Source organism: Capsicum annuum, chromosome 1, assembly GCF_002878395.1.
Source record: "Capsicum annuum cultivar UCD-10X-F1 chromosome 1, UCD10Xv1.1, whole genome shotgun sequence".
Lineage (NCBI taxonomy): Eukaryota > Viridiplantae > Streptophyta > Magnoliopsida > Solanales > Solanaceae > Capsicum > Capsicum annuum.
Window position 1 is genome coordinate 243,624,888 of NC_061111.1, and position 9,227 is coordinate 243,634,114.

The 9,227-nt window shown below is 31.7% G+C and overlaps 1 protein-coding gene across 2 annotated transcripts in view; it reads right to left on the bottom strand.

Moving 5' to 3' along the window:
• The window catches only part of LOC107849517 (autophagy-related protein 18a), a 12,784-nt gene extending 11,651 nt beyond the window's left edge, over positions 1 to 1,133 (bottom strand). Inside the window, exon 1 of one of the 2 annotated variants that reach the window (XM_016694080.2) lies at positions 994 to 1,133. The gene's annotated coding sequence lies outside the window, so the exon portion shown is untranslated. The other variant, XM_016694086.2, reaches the window with a different exon arrangement.
• Between the last annotated feature and the right edge of the window lie 8,094 nt (positions 1,134 to 9,227).

Below are 9,227 nucleotides of genomic sequence, written 5' to 3' on the forward strand. Positions count from 1 at the left end.
TAATCCCGCCGAAAAGCGGGACAACGCTCAACTACCTACTAACCTTTTACCCTAATCTGTGACCTCCATAGCCTCCTATCTAAGGCCATGCCCTAAATAAACTGAAGCTAGCACCATGTCTTGTCTAATCACTTCTTCCTAATACTTCTTTGGCCTATCTCTACCGATCAAAAGCAAGACACTACATGTATAAAGTTAATACTACTAAATACACTGTGATTCCGTAACCCCCACCAAGCCTAATCCCACCGAAAAGCGGCACAAAGTTCAACTACCTACTAACCCTCTACCCTAATCTGCGACCTTCATAACCTCCTATCTTATGTCATGCCGTCGATAGATAAGCTGAAGCTAAAGCCATGTCATATCTAATCACTTATTCCCAATACTTCTTCGACCTACTCTACCTCTTGTCATACCCACTAAACACCATCCCAGCAAAACCATTGTTACTAAACTCATTAAGCTTCTTCAGCAATAACTTTTTGACTATACAAGAATAAAACTGTACTGGACTATGGGAAAAAAATGAATTTTCAAAAAAAAAAAAAGTATAAATACCCAATATTACAAAAAAAAAAAATCATGAATACCCACTAATGATCAACATAATAATAAGAAAAAAAATTACTAGATTTACTTGAAATCCAATTTACTATAACAATTAATACAATTTAAAAAATAAACAAAGAAAACATATGCAGGAGTATTAATGATACAGTAAACAGCTAGTAATACTATTAATCATGAATACTTACTATTGATTAACACAATATAATCAAAAAAAAAAAAAAACTGCAAGATTAACGTGAAACTCATTTTATTAAAACCATCAATCTCAATTAAAAAAAAATCATAAATACTCACACTATTGATCAACATAATACTCCAAAGTACTCAATTAAAACCATTAATCTCAATTAATTAAAAAAATAAAGAAGAAGAAAATATTAATATTAATGATAGAGTAAACAGTTAATACTTAATACTTACATTGAAGATTTAAAAATAAATAATAGAGAGAGATATTAATGGAATAGTGAAGAGTACGTGTGATAAAAAGGAACATTTAATAGAGGGAATGTGGGGTTTTGCTTTTTATATATATAGAAGAGAAGAGTGAATTTTCAGTTGCATATTTTGAGTAGAAAATGGTTTTATTTTTATTTTATTTACAAGACTATATTTGGATTTGGATTCTTAACAAATAACCACTTTTTAATCAACATGTATTAAAAAAAAAAAAGAGTCAAATAACATAACTTCCAACGATTTAAAACTTAATTACAAAAAATTCTGATATCTTACATAATTATTGAAAATCTCAATTTTGGATCTTTCAAAATACACAATTAGCTTCCACTACATCCAAAAAAGATACATTTTTCTTTTGTAAAAACACATAATTAGTTTTCGATATATTTTTTTCGATTTTGGGTAGGTCGAGATACATAATACATCCAATAAGGATACATTTTTTCCTTTGTAAAGATACATAATTAGGTTTCGATATATTTTTTCTGATTTTGAATTGGTAGAGATATATAATTAGCTTTCGATATATCCAATAAAGATACATAATTAGGTGGGATATTTGTAATTACTTTATAAGAGTAGAAATTTGTGTAAATATAATAAGTTAAGGTGTATGTTTATTTTTATTTTCTTTAAAATATCTTGATTTTTATTATGTGCATTATACCTCAGCTAATATCAATTATTCTATCAACTCACAGTTGAACTATTGTGATATTTCATACCGTAAGAGGGACAATTAACAGTTGAAGTGTGTTTATAATAAATAGATAGTGAAAGTTTATGTTTAAAGTAAACATACACTTGATAATTCAAGTATAAAACTCAAAAAATTAAAATATTTTAGATATTTTCTTAACCATTAAATTCTAGTTTATATTCGTATAGTCAATTTTTCTTTAATAATATTTATACATATAGTATATAACTAGATATTGGAGTCTGTACCAGTACGGACTCAATATATATTATTTTTTATCTCAATTTGTATGGCACGAATGAAATTTAAAAAGTCAATCTAATATTTTATACGACTCTAAATATTTTAAGTTATTAATGATTAATTTATAGTACTTTTACATGATTTTCAAATATTATATGTTACTATTTTCATCTCAATTTATGTGGAACTGATGGAATATTTGAGGAAGTCAAACAAATTTGTTATATAGTTTTAGATGTTAATTATTATAATTTATATAACTTTCTGTTTAATTTTTAAGTAATATATGTTACCGCATCTATCTCCATTATATGACATAAAATTTGAAAAGTCAAATAAATTTTTTCATACATCTTCCAAATATATTTTAATTTGATTATTATTGTGATTTATATTACTTTTCATGAAAAGTCAAATTTATATATCCCAATTTATGTTGCACTAATAAAATTTTGATTCAATAATTTTTTTAGTTTTAATCATGAATATATAACTTTATACCCCTTTCTGCTAATTAAAAAATTCATTCTAAAGTTTTTATACATTTAAGGGTTGTTTAATATGTTAGACAAGCATAAATAATTTTGAAAAAAAAAAATTATTTCCTTTTATTCCTTGTTTAATTACTAATTTGAGATAAAATAGTGAAAATGATCATAATGCCCTTATGGTGCCTCAAACTTTTTTTTTCTACTAAATAAGATAAAAATCTATAATCTATATCAATATCTATTTTTTGTATTTATAATCTATAATCTATAATCTATATCTATAATCTATAATCTGTAATCTAAATCTATAATCTATAATTTATATCTATATCTATATCTATAATTTATAATATATTAAAAATATGAAAACTCTTAGAAAAATGTGAAGGTCCTTAAAAAATGATTTAATTTTTTGTCCTCCATTATATTATTATTTAATTATATTTATAGTATTATCTCCTAAAATATATAAAATCGAGAGTTTAAAATATATGATTTATAATATTATCTCTTAAAATATATGGTATATGAAATTAAGAGTTTAAAATATATGATTTATAATAGGTAAAATGGTCTAATAGACATCTGTACTTATCTTTGTTTGTAACCTAGACCCTTCTACTTCCCTCTTTGTCAATTGAACCCTTCAACTCATCGAAACATAATATTTTAAATCATTTTCTCATCCAATTAATGTATGTGTATTGTACTCGCCTACATGTGGAATTCCACATCACTATTTTTATGACACTTAAGAAATTAAAAATAAAAAAATAAATACATATAAAATATAAATAACATAAAATAAACCCAACCCCCACCCCACCCCAATTTTAGTTTTCATGGTCAATCCTCCTACCCCCCCCCCCCCCCTCCTCTTTCTTTTTTCTTCTTCTGCTTCTTTCTCCGGCTCCCTATGCTTCAACCCAGCGACACCTTTCTGCTCCATGCCCTTCAACCGATAACACTCTCTTCCATCTCTCTCAATAATTTCTCAATACCATTATAATTTTTTGAAAAATTGAGTAGTGATTATAATTTAAACAAGAACTTTAAAGAAAATCGATCAAATAATTGCTAACAATCGCCTCATAAATCAAAGTAATTGATAAATAAAATTCTTAGTGTTAGATGATTCAACAATACCCATACTCCGCGATTGTCAATAGTGTGTCCCATTATTACTTTGAAGAGAGAAGGGAGAAAAAAAAATAAAACAAAAATTGCATTTTCAATGAAGAGTATTCAACAAAAATAGAAACTCTCCATCTTTCAGCTTTCTTCACATGAATCAATTTTTTATTCCACAAATCCAAAAAAAAAACTCAAAGTAATTCGGAATGTATTCTTCTCTTCATTTTTCTTCATTCTTTTTCAAAAATGTTTATTTTTCTGTATCCTAAAAGGTATTGAAATTGGAGATTGATTTGGCGGAAGTTGGGTTAGGGGATGGGGTGATGTTGAAGAAGTTGGGGCAGTTGGCTGCGTGTGTTGGGGTAGGTTGAAAAAGAAGAGGATTTTTGAGATTTTTTAAATTTTATTCTTTTTTAAAAAAATTATCATTGTTTTGTTTAAAATTTTAATGTTTTAAAGGTGAATTATTGATTTCACGTGTTTTTAAATACATGCAAACACGCGATTTGTCAACTCAATAATATTAATGCCACATAAGCTCACAAGGATTTAATATATTGTATTTTATTAAGCTTAAGGGTTCAATTGACAAAAAGGTGAGTAGGAGGATCTTGATGCAATCCAAGCCTCGAAGACTCGAATCTAGATGCGGAACAGTAATGATAGAAGAATAGGATAACCAAAATAGGAAGATAGACACAAAATTGATAATGAAAGGGCAATCAAAGGGTATTTCAAACCCTAAAACCTCCCTTAATGGATTATCAATTAACACCTAACTCTTACGTGACCGCAAAGGGGATTAGATCTCACTTACAACCAACGTTTCTAGTCAAGGTTCAACATCGGCTTTTCCGAGCACTCAAACACTCCCATGGAGTTCTCATGAATTCATCATGTAATTAATCAACAAAAACTAAGGAAGAAAAGACCTAAAGCTATCTATTTATAGTCTAGTACAAGGCTCAAAAGTGACCCACAAATAAAATTACCAAAATAACCTCAAAAGTGATTTCAACTGATGACTTCGTCACTAGTCGTCACTTTAGTCATCAACCAAGTGATAAGTCGTCACCCTTAAAAAAAGGTCATCTTCAGCTGACAAGTCATCACCTAAGTCATCAGTAAGGTGATAAGTCACCACTTAAGTCCTCAACCTTAACAAAATGCAATTTTCAGTTTGATTACTCGTCAGTAAAGTCATCAACAAGGTGATAACTTACCAACCAAGTCGTCACCTTTATGAAGAATATTGTTTATGCCTTCTTTCACTCCCAATCAATTAACCACACATGATATTATTGGTTTAGGAGCTCAAAGAAAGTCCTACATGTGTATTCTTGAATTGTTTGGTTGATCATGGTTCTGACCTCCTCAAGTTGGCCTCAAAAAATAGTTCAAAAGTTTTCATGGTCATTTGGCTTACATTATCCTCTCCTTCTTGAAAGAATTCGTCCTTAAATATAAGCCTTGCAAAATCAAAGGGAGGACAAACAAGCACCAAATCCTCATGGCATAAGGGTTAGGGTTAACACAAATAATCATATCATCATGTTAAGATTGTACACACTTAACATATAACCAAAGATCCTTCATGTTAAACATTAGAAACTCATTGAAAATGCACAAAGGAGTTGGTTATAGAAATCATCAAGAGATAAGGAAACCACAAAGGTCTTAATGGCATCAAATAATCCAAAAGGTCGAACTACTTCAACTTTCGAGCCATAGGACACAATTGTTCCATTACCTCTTCAAGAAACCACATCAAGAATGGTGCCTCAATTGATATTAAACTCCACAAGACCCATATAGAATTGTCATTCAAACAAGTAGACCAACCAACAAGTTTCCTACCTCTACTTAAACAAATCTAAGACTAGTGTAGCTATCATCATAAGCAAAGAGGTAGTATAGAAAGGAATCAAGTGGAAAGGTTTCATCCAAGGTGATATTATCAATAAGAATTTCATTTGGCTTATAAGACTTAGCACATAATGCACACAAGGATGGATTCAAGACACTTAAGCACATGCAACTTCTTTCTTTCAAACAACTTTCCTTAAGAAAGGGGTCACCAATTACAATCAATTTACAAAGAAGGTATCACAATCATGGAATTCATCCAATATGTGTTCAAAAGGAAACTCTTTCCTTGACCTACAAGTAGTAAGCCCTTGGTCAAGAGTGAAAACATACAATGGTGAAATCTCTTGGATCTTTTCATTGCTCCTTTTTTTTAAAGATCTCTTATCTTTGTTCAAGATCTTTCTCTTACACAATGTTTGTTCATCAAGTGAATTATGAATCCCCAAGAGATACTTTCCATCATAGGGAATGATACCAACACCTTCAATCAAACTTTGCTTGTCATGTAGACCAAGAAACAAGTTGGGTGTATCAAAATCACCATATCCGAATTTGGCACCGGGGTCGAACGGATAGAGTGTCCATAGACATGGGTCTAGACTACATTTATTTTCCCCAAAGGATTCACCCAAACTAAAGGATATACTCTATATGCTAGCATAAGCCCCATCAAAAGCAAATAGAGAGTAGAGAAAGGTATCACTCAAGTCATCTTCAACTAAAATCTCCTCATGTATGTACTCACTATTAGATTCAAGATCATCACCATGAGTATTCTCAATAATAAGAGCACCCAAAGTAGAATAAGAAGCCATACCACCATTAACTTCAAAGGGATTATTGCTTAAGTCTTCACAAAAAGAAAGCAAGTCATCCTCATAATTATCAAACAAAGGTGGGGTATCGTACAAAGGATCACAACCACAAGAATTTTCATAGGAACAATCATTAATTGGATTTCTCAAATATTCAAGCAAATCAAAGTTATCATCACCCAATTGATTAGTCCTCTCCAAGACTTTACATTCTTTTACCTTAAAAGTACTCTCATCTTCTAAGAAGAGATTTCCATCTTTAGAAGGAATGTTGTCATGCCATAGTAGGTTGTCATATAAGATATAGCCCACAAGATGAGCTACATCATCAATGCTAACAACACTACTAGGTAATTCATTAAGAGTGATTTCGTCATCTTCAAACAAGATATTGCTCTTAAAGAGAGAAGGGTTTATCCATGAAGGAGATGTAGAAAATGCAAGTCTACTCTCTAAAAGACAATTATCAAGCATCAAAGGTGTTTCAAACACATGATTATCCCTATGAGCCAAGCAAGCATTAGAATCTTTACTAAAAAAACATGCTCAAAGGGTCACTCCTATTTTCTTGACCAACATTTTCAATTTCATCACTCACTTGAGGTTCATTAATCACATCACAAACATCCTCAAGTGGAGGATTAGTTTCATAAGTTGATCAACACAATTTTTACAAGATGATGTACTATCATTCAACACAATGGCTTCAACACTAGGTGGACACAAACTGGTCTTATAAGAAGAGTCAATTCGGTCATCAATAGAATCAACTAGTGTATCCACTCTCACAACATGTACATCATCATCAAGAGTCAAAAAATCATTAGACTCACATGTAGGTAAGTTATTACTTACACTCATTGGGCTACTAGTCACACAATCATCATTCACATGCATAAAAGTGTAAGAGTTATCTATTTTACCTTGAGGTTCTTGAGAATTTTCTTCTTTACCTTGGCGTGAAGGTCCTCTATAAGCTTTTGAATCATCTAAGATTTCCCTCATCAAATCTTCAAAGGGAATCTTCTATTTTGTCACTTGTTCTTCTCCGTTTGCCATGTTGGTACCTACACACATGTCCTTATTAAAGAAGGACAAATATTGTTAGATACGATTGTGTAAACCCCCTCACTTCACTCCTCTCAAACTCTCATTTCTCTTTTCTTGGATTGCTACCTTGCACTTCTTTACTCCCCTTAATCTTTTGTCTCTCAATTTCTTTAGGCTTGTAGTAAGTGGTCACATCTCTTTGAGATTTAGGAAGAACAGCTGGAAAGAGATGATTTCCCCATTGGTCCCTTACAATCTTAGGCCAATTTTGAATATTGGAAACTTTATGTTGTGCAAACCAATCGACACCCAAACATAAATGTGCTTGTTCCAAGGGAAAGATGTCACACCACACCTCCTCATAGTACCCACATCAGGTGAAGGAAACCTTCACTCTCTCAGAAACCCTATACCCTTCCAAGAAGTATGGAACAAGTAGAGGTTCTCGAGGTATCCCTAAATAGTCAATCATGGGTGGAATGATGTAGCTTCTATAACACCAATCATCTAGCACAAGGAGGCATCCCTAAACCCCATAAATGCTTGCCTTTCCAGAGTAAACGTTTCTTCTTGGATCAACATTGTACAACTTTATATAACCTAATGGTACATGGGCACCCCCCCATGAGTTCCTTCAAGGCACTCCATGTTTGGTCGGACTTTTTTTTGACATCCCACCAAATCGATGTCGGACCTCGAATATGTTTAGTGACATACATAACCTTTTTTGAATTCATTCATATCATAATCATTGAAGATTCTTTCACACTTCTATTCCCAATCAAGATACTTTTCGGGACCTGAATACCTTAAGAAGATGGGTAGGCAGGAAGATCATGACTCCTATGAGACCTTCTATTTCGACCTTGGTTCTCGCTTCCACAAGTTTGGGTACTAGAATAAGAAGAATAAGATGCCATACCCTTTGACTTTAGAGATGCGTAATCTATTCTTGTCCTGGGAAAACTTCCACTATAGCCAATATAACCATTTACGCCACTTCAACTTTTATAAGAAGTACTACAAAGTGAGGAATATGAATCTTCATACTTTACATGTTCACTCTCACCATGACTCTTAGAAAGTGCATAAGAAAGAAGGTTATACTTTACATTATCTTAATATTTATAGTGGGAAGTGTAGTACTCCTTACATGTCCCATTTTCCTCATAAGATCCCTCACTAGGCTCTTCATCATCTCCATACTCACTATAAGAATTAGGGTCATCATCCATATCACGTTCTCCTTCGAAATAGTAGCCCTCATTCTCATCCAGATCTTGATCACGACTATTTTCATAGCCCCCATAATCTTCATTATCTTCATAGCCATAACTATCTTTACCATAATCATAGTCGCCTATGTCGTAGTCATAATTGTCCGAGGCTACTGAAAACATGTTGTCCTTATATCACCTTGTACCTACAAAATGAACAAATAAGATTAGTAGTAAAGCACCTCACCAACACTCCTAATAATCTCACATTTATGATCCTTACAATTGGTGCAACGAATGTTGAAAGTTGCTTATACTCTGGTGGACAATAAGGTGTCAATCTCTACTTTGCGGCCAAAATAGATTCTTGTTTAATCGACTCAAAGAAATAAAAATGTACTTATGAACTTGAACCAAAGAAGTTACAACGAATTAAAACTAGAAAAGCATAAAAGAAATAAAATGAAGAAAGAAAACAAACTCAAAAACTAATTCACAACTAAGTAGGATGATTACTAGTTGTTAATTAGCATTTAGAATCAAGAAAAGAAGTCTAAGAATCATAGAAAAGAAATTAAGAATATTAAAGTGAGCTTAGTGAAATTTTGTCCAAGTTGATGAATAGGTTGACAACTAGGATTGTAGGCATCACTTGATTGACAATTTGTCACGC